A 10,706-nucleotide genomic window follows, 5' to 3' on the forward strand; every position below is an offset into this window, starting at 1 on the left:
ATTAAGAAATGAATTGTAGCCCAGGCAACATAGCGAGATTCCATCCCTGTGAAAAATAAAAAAAATTAGCTGGGCGTGGTGGGGCATGCCTATAGTCCAATCTACTCGGGAGGCTGAGAGAGGAGATCATTTTAACCCAGGAGTCTGAGGTTGCAGTGAGCTGTGATCACATCACTGGGTGATAGAACGAGAGCCTGACTCTGTCTCAAAAAAACACAAAAAACAAACAAACAAACAAAAAAACCCAAAAGAAAAAAGAATTGATCTGATCCACTTTGAGTGAACCTTGCTTGGAAGATGCTTATTGGAGTGAGCAGTTCTCAACTGGGGACAATTTTGCCTCCACTCCAACCCTTCTGGGGGACATTGGCAATGTCTAGAGACAGTTTTGGTTGCCATAATTATATGTGTGTGTGTGGGTGGGTGGGTACTACCGGCATCTAGTGGGTAGAAGCTAGAGATGCTACTAACCATCCTGTTAGTAAAATACAAAAGGCAGCCCCTACAGCCAAGCCCAAAATGTCAACAGTGCCAAGAAACTCTGGAAAAAGACAGAGCTTCAACTTCATTGAGTTCGCAGATCTGGCCGCATTACTATTTTACATCTGACTGCTAATGTTTGTGTGTGTGGCTGAATTTCGTCTGTGCCTTTTTTGCTGTAATATATGACCCGATGGTAAAGTTGTGGGGGAAGAAACCTAGGTCTTTCTTCTATCTTAATCATTAGAGGTTACCAATATCTATCAAAAAGGGTCTAGTAATCGTACATGACCAAGCTGTCTTAGGTCAGTGTGAAACAATAGTGTAGATTCTGCTTTTTTTGAGGGGTGGGGAGGATGGTGCTTTAAATTTTATTAATTCCAGACTTTGAAAAGAAACAACCATCATCTACTATCACTGCCATTTAATAGCAGAGTAAAACACTTTAATACCAGAGACATATAACAAAGATGGATCTTTCCAATGAAACACATTTAGCATTAAGAAAGAGATGCACTTATTTTCTCAATTCATTGCACTAGGATTTGCTTCAGTTTCCCCTCATGCTGGCAATTTAAAGCAAATTTTGCTCTTGCTGTCTTTAAAGAGATTCTGGGATCCAGGTATTAGCTTTGAAGGGGGAACATCTTTCCTAAAGAAGGTTGAGAAAATCTTCAGGCAGCCAGGCCACTGGGACAACTTCCAAGGCTCTTTTTCACAATGCTGGAAAAACACGAATGGTACAAGTTTGTCAATTACTAAAGCACAAAAAAAGGATCTATATAGTCCTGCACTGAGTTCCAGACCCTGTGTGATTTCCTGTATTGCTCTCTCATTTAAAGCTGCCACAATCCTTTGAGGCAGTGTTATTCCTATTTTGCAGAAGAAAAACAGGCTTTTGTGACTTGCCCAAGGTTATATTGCTAATTTGCATTTTCCAGTTTCTTAACCCAGCTTTCTCTGCCTCCGAGACCTCAGAGGGGAGACGTTTCTGCCCTTGTTTTGACTAAAGGGCTTTGAACTCATTCCCACTCCATATCTGATGGATCTTAAGATTTCATGGTCCTGAAAGGATCATCTTGTCCAGAGACTCCCAAACTTAGACATTACAGATCAACAAAACTTTTAAAAATAATTCTATACTTTGACTTGTCCAAGGAAAAATATTTTTAAAAACCAATGCTGCTACTTACTATCAATAACATTTCATTGAAGAAAGAATATTTTAATACCAGGAAAGTAGAGAGGAAATAATTCTTTCCTTCATTCATTCCACAAATGTTTATTGAGTGCCCTTTATGTACAGGTGTTCTTCTAGGTGTTGGTGAAGAAACAGAGAACAAGAAGATCAAAGTCACCCTCCTGGAGTTTACATTCCAATGATGTAACCTCAGACTAAAAGACAGTTCTTGAAGTGAAATAAATTAAACCCTGAAAGACTCATTACAGTGTCCTTACTGTTCTCATTTAATTAACAAAAACCTTGCCATGTGTCAGCATTGGTCCGTAGACCAGCATTTAGGATCTCTGGATCTAGCTCATTTGTCTGCCTCCAGGGACAGAACACTAATGTTATCACAGATGGAAGGAAATCAAAGCAAAACTTAGATGCAGTTTGGATTTTCCTAGGGACCAGAGTTCATGGCTCAAATGAGAAATAAAGTGTGATATTTATTGTGCACTGTGGATGGTCTGAGTCAGGTGTCTAGGAGTCCAACTCCTGGCTCTTTGGTTCAACCAGTAAAGTGCCATTTTCCACATCACCTTGCTTTGCCCGTTTTTTTCTCTCCTTCCTCCCTCCCTCCCTTCCTTCTTTCTTCCTTCCTTTCTTCCTTCATTTTTTTTTTTTCAGAGTCTCACTCTGTTGCCCAGGCTGGAGTGCAATGGCACAATCATAGCTCACAATAACATCAAACTCATGCCTGGCCTTTGCCTGTTTTTTCTATACCCCACTAATAAGTCTGGAAATGCTCCAAAACATCCCAAGCAGAGTTTCATCTGTCAGTCATTGTAGCTCATTAGCAGCCCTGGAAGGCTAAATTCATTTCACACATAGGGAAACTGAGCCCCAGGAAGAGGTCGCCTGGGAGGACAGAAAGGGCTTGAGGACCAAACCCCAACTCTTCTGCTTTTATCCATGGATCTATTCATTGGACAAGTCAGAGAATCATCTCTGTTCAGAATAGAAAAGGCCAGAAGCATATTCTCCATGGCCTCCATAAAAGCAACCTTATTTATATTTTTCCCTTGATAGTTTAGGTTCTAACTCTTCAAAAATCACTCCTTCCCATTTTGCCCAAGGCAGGTGCCCCTGGGAGTTCAGGGTAACAGGTTTGTATGACTAATATCTCGTACTTCCTGAGCTGTCTAGCAGGCTTAGAACTGGAAATAAATGTTCAAACATTGACAAACCTGGGGGAGGAATACGATGAAGAGTTAAGAGTAAAGTGGGAGAAGCAGGGGCTCTGCTCTGGTAGGCGTTGAAAGTCCGAGGCTGGAAGACTGTTCTGTTAGCTCCCTTGGGGCCACCAAAATCCCCAGTGTAGGCATGAGAAGGCCAGGATCCTTGTCCCACCCTAACAGTTGGGAAATAAATACCCAGCTTTTCCCACTCTATATGAATATGGTTGGTTAGTTTTGCTTTAGAGAAAGGGAATCTGGCTGGCTGAAATCTTTAAAAAGCATCATGTCCCTCGCTTGGCCTCCAAGCAGAGCAGTGTCTGCGTCATTCCTGGTGGCTGCCATTAAGGAGTGCTCCTCATCTTCCTGCCAGCCCTGGTACAGACTCTCAGTCTCCTCTGTCTGAGTGCCTGTTCATAAACTCTTCCCAACTCACCTCCCACTGCCGAATGTGGCACATTCACAAGTCTGACCTTGATAACTCATTCACTTTTCTTCATCAACTATGGAATTCTTTCTCAGTCACTAGTGCTATCACCAAGAAGAAGGGTGGCTAGGTGACAGTACAGAACAGTGACTAGTACCAAGATCTTTCTGTTTGCCACTGAGAAATGTGAAGCGACTTTTTGAGGGAGATGTATTTTATTTTATTCTTTAAGCTAAGGCTAAAAATAAACTCTTATTTCCTGAGCCTATAACAACTAAAAACAAAATGAAGAATCCCAGGAAGGAAGGGTGGGATGGGAGCAACTTCCTTGGAATTCATGCTTTGCCATGGATAATCTTCAACCAAGAGGTAATTTTTTATAGACAGTATTTATTATGTTGCTTAACATGTATGCCTTATATGTGACCAGCACAGTTTCTGTTAACACATATTGGTGTGATAAGTTAATCAATTAATGAATACAGTATGTGTTTCTATCCATCAGACCACACTTGGAATATCATGTTCAACTCGAGGCATGCACTCTTTTAAAGTTCAGAGATCCGTAATGGTGAGAGGACTAAAACAATGTGGTATGAGGAACAGTTGAAGGTTCTGGGATATTTACTTTTGAGAAAAAGAATACTCAGAGATGACAGTAGAACTTTTTTTTTTTTTTTTTAATATTGCAAGGGCTTCTTTGTGGCAGTGAGTTTTCTTCTATATGAGTCCAGAGATCTGAGTAGGAATAAGCAGTAGAAGTCACATGGAAGTAAGTTGTGGCTTCCATGAGGAAGACATTGAACTGTCTTGGATGTTTTAGATGGAGGCCTACTTTGGGTGGAGGCTGGGCTACATATCCTTTGTGGCCTTTTTTTGCTATAACATTATATGTGCATGTGCATTATATATATTTATATGTCATATACATATATTTCCATATATGTATATATTATTTTACATATTATTTATATATTATATATTATTTTTTAATGGGGGAATGTGGACAAGACAGTCTTCTGAAAGCATGCTATTTGAGGGAGTGTGAACATGGTCCATATATAGACATGCACGTAAAGACGCATGAGCACATAGTAGTATTGGCTAACTTTTATTTTATTTTATTTTATTTTATTTTATTTTATTTTATTTTATTTTATTTTATTTTATTTCTTGAGAAAGAGTCTTGTTCTGTTGCCCAGGCTAGAGTGCCGTGGCCTCAGCCTAGCTCACAGCAACCTCAAACTCTTGGGCTCAAGCAATCCTTCTGCTTCAGCCTCCTGAGCTGGGACTACAGGCATGCGCCACCATGCCTGGCTAATTTTTTTACTATGTATATTTTTAGTTGTCCAGCTAATTTCTTTCTATTTTTAGTAGAGACGGGGTCTCTCTCTTGCTCAGGCTGGTCTCGAACTCCTGACCTCGAGCGATCCTCCTGCCTCGGCCTCCCAGAGTGCTAAGATTACAGGCGTGAGCCACCGTGCTGGCCTGCCTAATTTTTATAAAGCACTTAACCACGTGCCAGGCACTGTCCTAACCGCTTTCCCTGCATTGTCTCATTCAAAACTCTCAACCATTCTGTGAGGAGGTGGGGGCCATTTATTTATGTCCCCATTTTACAGATGAGACTGAGGCTCTGAGAGGTCACAGATAATATGCCCAAGGGCACACGGCCAGGTAGAGTTGGGATGCACGTCTGGTGTTTCTGATCAGCCTCATTAAAGAGCACTCATGATTTGTATTTAAACACAGACACATTCTAAGACTGTACGTGCGTTAGAGACCAGTGTCAAAGGGCAGAGCCACATAAACACCTGCTGCTATCCAATTCAATCCCGATCATCCGATGATGGGCCTGGAGAAGGGGAGGTTTAGCTTCTCTTCTAAGTGAGGTTCTCTCCCTCCTTCCTTTAGGATCGCTTACTTCAACCACAGGGAGCCCAGAGGCCGTGCACATGCTGGGCCATGATCTTCTGGGGTTTTCTTGCTATGGCCCCTCATGGAGTGTAAATACTAAGGTTTTGTATTAATAGTTGCAACAAATGAAATTTTCTGTGACTTATTAGTTCTTTTTGGTATTTGTGCATTTTGTGTCTGTGTGTATATTTACATGTGGGGTGTTGGTTTTGTTTTCCTAATGGATGAAGTTGGCATCAGAGTAGCTGAGCTCTTTTCAGTAGGCAGGAACCTCTAGGTGAACAAAGATGGCTAAATAAGGGGACATCCTTTCCGTAATTTGTCTCCAACAATCACTTAATGGCTGCAGGAAATTTCTGCGAAATGGGTGAACAGTGCGGGTCCATTTTGATCAGCCCCTCAATGAAGCAAAGCCCACTGGCTTTTAAGCCCCAGGCAGCAAACAAAATGTGGTCTTTATCCTCACACACCAAATCTGTGCGTCAGTAAAGTGCAGGCCCTGACAGGAATTTCAATTATTTAATCAAAAAGAAAATGAAAGAGGTCTTAAGTGTTGTGATTCGAAGACAGCCTTTTCATAGACCAATCTAGGGTGCGCTCACATTGAATATGAAGCAAAATGGGAAGGAAATTAAGGCAGCTTCGGCTTAAATCATGTGATTGCAAATAGTAAATTAGTTTCTCGATGTTTTCATTTAAGTGTTTAAGTGGAAGGTTTTATTCCTAATGTAGTGTGGTGACATAGAAGAGAACCCTCTGCCGGCTCCAGCTTCCCCATCCTCCCATCAGCAGTGCATTTGCCCTGGGGAGGGAGAGGGAGGATGAGAGGCTAAGATGAAGAGAGAAGGGGAAGCAAAGCCTCAGTCACGTTAAGGTGCTTTTGTTTCAAATTGCTACCAAAGTACGCTTTCACAGCAAACTCATTAATCGAGCAGATGAGTAACGTCTGTTGAAAATGTACTAAGCGAAATGCATTTAATTTGGAAGGGAAATCAGGAGCTGCATTAGTCAGAGCGTATAAATGGCAACATCATCCATTTGGCTGTTGTTTTGTTTGATGTAAACTCACTGAATTTGTTCCTAAGGGATAAGGGTTGGGTAAAAATGGTCAACATCGTGCTTGAGAAAAAACCTGGTCCTCTGGCTTTTTAAAGGCTTCCGGGTGGTTTTGCTGGGTTGGAACCGGAGCCCGCTATTATGGTGGGAGCAGGGGTCAAAGGAATCTCTCGGGAAAGTGCTAATTGGGTTGGACGGAGATGACCTCCGACTGGTGCAACAAGTAGCTGGGGGTCATTTCTTTGCAAATGAACATCCCTTTGTGTTTGTAATTAGCTTTGATTATTCAGGGGGAGTTTACCTCCGTGTACTGTGAAAGGTCAGGCTCTGGGTTCATCCTTAGACCAACGGAAGGTGGACTTTTAATATTAAATTAGGCAACGAGGCCTGGCTTCTCTGCGGGTGAGATTCGCCAGCGCCCCTCCTGCAGCCCATAGCAGGAGGACAGTGTTTTTAAGCTGGTATCTGGCTTCCTTCTTCTATGGTTACCAGCCCTTGATTCTGCCAAAGCACATTTCAGTTCTGCTCATCCAAGTCCCACCTTTTTCATGAAGTATCCTTTGCCCTCCTCAGGACAAGAGATCTTTTTTTCTCTAGACTTCTAGAAAGCTTTTAATTTTTGCCATTGTTCAACTTTCTTTCTATGGTTGGATGGTATTTTCGATACTTCCTTTTTCTCTTTGTAATGGGAATTTCCAACAAATAGAAAAACAAGAAAATGGTATAAGGAACCGCCATGTATCTATCACTAAAACTTAACCATTATTAATCTTTTGTCATATATGTTTTATCTTTTTTCTCCCTGAGGTTTACTTAAAGTAAATTCAGACATCGTGATGTTTCATCCTAATTAAGAATGTACCTCTTTTGTTAAAGGACATTTTTTTCTGTATAACCACAATATCATTATCACATCTAACAAAATTAACAATGATTCCTTAATACCATTCGATACCTAGTCCATATTCAAATTTTCCCATTTCTCAAAACTGTCTTTTCTGGTTGGTGTTTTCAAAGCAATACCTGATCAAGGACCACACATAGTGTTTGATTTTATCTAAGTCTCTAGTCCTCACTTTAAAAATTTCCTCATGACATCGCCTTGTTGAAGGAAATGGGGAATTGCCCCACAGAGTGTCAGACCTCTTGGATTTGTCTGACTGCTTCCGTGCAGTGTAGTTTAACTTGCTGTTCTAGCCTTTGTCTTTCTTGTAACTTGAAGTTAGGTCTAAACCTGATTGGATTCAGGTTAAACATTTTGGTACAAAAATACTTTATAAGTACTTCAGTTAGCATCATGACAAGGACACACATAATGTTTAGTTGTCTCAACATTAGGGATGCTAAGATTGACCACTGGGTTAACGGGGCGACAGGCTGATCACTGCATATAAACTTATACTTTCTTTTTTTTATCTTTAGGCTGTTACTTTGGTACCACAAAAAAATCCAATTTCACAGCCAAAATCAAATGAGGGCTAGGGCTACTGCCTTAGAGAGCTTTCTATTAATATTTTCTGCAGCACCTAGTAATGCAAGATATATATTAATAGTAACATTCAGTGAATACTAGTTAAAGGGTGAATGAATGAATGAATGAATACAAAATGTTTTTTGAGTGACTAAATGAAAAATTTAACATAATGAGAAAGGCTGCAACCCTACTTGTGATTTTGAAAAAGTCCAACACCTTTGGAAGTCATGAAATGCTAGCATTTTACTGGATGTGGAGAGACTCAGGTTTTCTAGCCTCAGGTTTGTCTCTGGTTTGCTGTGTGACTTTGGACAAATCACTTACCTTCTCTGGTGCTTATTTGTACAGCAAGGAATACAAAAAGGAAAAAACATCTCTTAGATTCTATCAGCTTTGGAATTCTAGGATTCTAAAAATTACAAAGCTAGTTGGAGCCTAGAGATCTTAAACCCACTTGAATCTGGGTTTTTCCTGTGCACTATAGGCTTGTGGTGTTTAATAAGCTTAAAGGTTGTCATAGCAACGACCCTCCCCACAGCTCGTTATCTGATAACTAGCCATTCCAACTCCATTGCTACCTTGGATCTCTGCCCCATTTGGTATTGAATTGAAAAGGTGACCAGCCTTCATGCCATTTTATAAATGATGGAAAATACTTGCTTCTTTCCCAAGCAAAGTAAAATCTTCCAGGCTGTATCATTTGAGTGACTCTTTTTATCAATGCATTTATTTATTTATCCACCATTTATTCAGTTAGTATTTACTGAGACCTTACCATGCACCAGACATTGTGCTAGACGCTTGGGATATATTAATAATTGGTGCCCCTTGCATAGAGTTTGCAGTCTAAATAGGAAGACAATGAAAGAGGTAGTTACAATATGGTGAAACAAATAGGATGATATCAGAAGTGTGTGGTAGCACAGAGAAAGGGCATCTAACCCACCTGGTGGCATCAGGGAAGGCTTCTGGGAAGAAGTGATTTTTTTTTTTCTTTTTTAGACGTGATGTTTCAGCTGAGAACCATAAGGCAGTGCTCGAGTGAGTGATGGCTAGAACAATAAATGTTCCTGACAGAGGGTGTAGCATATACTAACACTCAAAGATGACAGAGAATGTGGTATATTTAGAGTTTAGGGCACTGGGAAACTACCAACCGGTTTTTTTTTTCTTTTACTATTGTAGTAAAATATATATAACATACTACCAAAGGATTTTAAGCATGTACTGACATAATCAGATTTACATTTTTGAATGATCCCTCTGGCTAACAAAGAAAGGATTGGAGGGAGTGAAAAAAGAGGGACAGAGAGACAGCCACCAGTTAATATCATGCCATTATCATGAGATTTAAAAACCATTTGTATTTATATCTTTTAAGCTACTACAACCCTGTCTGACATCCTACAAACTGACTAATAAATATTTGTTGAATGAATGAATGTTTGTTTGTTGACTAAATGACTGAGTAGACAATCTGGAAACACCAATAATTGACTTTCTGGATTTTCCGGTATCTTTCCTCTAATTTCTCATGCACAGAAACTTCAGATAAAATTTCTTAAAGCATGACCGTTAATGGTTACAGCTCTGCTAAAAAATCCTTCATTGGCCTCTATCCCCACCCTATTGTCTTCAAAATTAAGGCCAGTCTTCTGACTCTCTTTGACAGGACTCATCAATAAGATCCTGACCACACTTCCAGCTACTACTCCAAGTCCTCACCCCAGTTACAAGAATCTCAGCGTCCTGCACCTGCACCAGGTTCCATCTCTTCTCTGAGCACTGGTCATACCAGTTCCAGCTGGAGCAGTTTCATTAAGCTCAGTTGCATCCCCCTGCTCAGAGTCTACAAAGCCCTGGTGGTCCAGCTCTAGTCCCGCATCCTGCGTGAAGCCTTCACTCACTCATCATATCTGATGGATGATTTAAGTAAAATTTTATTAAAAATTAAAGCAATACTAGCTTATTTATTTAATTATAAGTCAAAATGTGGTTCAGTTGAAAGAGCCCAGTCTTTGGACCTGTGCAAGCCTGGATTTGAATGCTCTTCTGCCACTTGCCAGCTGTGTGGCCTTGTAAGTCCCCTCTCTGAGCTTCAGTTTCTTGAAATGCAAAATTAATTATGGTAACTTGGCAATGTGGATTAGAGAAAACATATTAAAGTACCTAATACAATGCCCATTGCAGAGTAAGTGCTAGAAGCTATTATCCTTAATAATAATTAACATTTTCATCTTGTTAGACTGTTTTCAAAGCTCTCTTGCATATGTTTCTTTTATTTTTAAATGTTTAACCTTTTTTTTTTCTTTTTGAGACAGAGTCTTACTCTTTTCACCTGGCAAAAGTGCAATGTCATCATAGCTCACTGCAACCTCAAACTCCTGGGCTCAAGCGCTCCTTCTGCTTCAGCTTCCCGAGTAGCTGGGACTACAGGTGTGTGTCAGTGTGCCCAGCTAATTTTTTCTGTTTTTAGTAGAGACGGGGTCTCACTCCTGCTTAGGTTGGTCTCCAACTCCTGACCTCAAGCTATCCTCCTGCCCCAGGCTCCAAGAGTGCTAGAATTACAGGCGTGAGCCACTACCCGGCCTCTATTGCATATTTTCATCACAAAATCATTCCTATAATAGGTCTCTGAGGTAGGTAACATCCCCATTTTGCAGATATAATAACTAAGGCTCACATGGGCTAAGGGATTTACTAAAAAAACAAGAGTACTGTCCTTAGATAATTTGCGTGAGAATTACCTGGGGCGCTCTGATATGCCACAGATAGGAGCATAAATTGATATTACCTCTGTAGAGAACAGTTTGGCAAAGCCTATCAAAATTACAAATTTGATGTGGCAATTCATATTCTAAGAATTTCTACAGATATACTTGCTCGTGTGCAAAATAATGTATGTGTATAATTATTTATTATATTGATTTATTGCAGCATTGTTTGCAATAG

Source organism: Lemur catta, chromosome 7 (assembly GCF_020740605.2).
Source record: "Lemur catta isolate mLemCat1 chromosome 7, mLemCat1.pri, whole genome shotgun sequence".
Taxonomy (NCBI): domain Eukaryota; kingdom Metazoa; phylum Chordata; class Mammalia; order Primates; family Lemuridae; genus Lemur; species Lemur catta.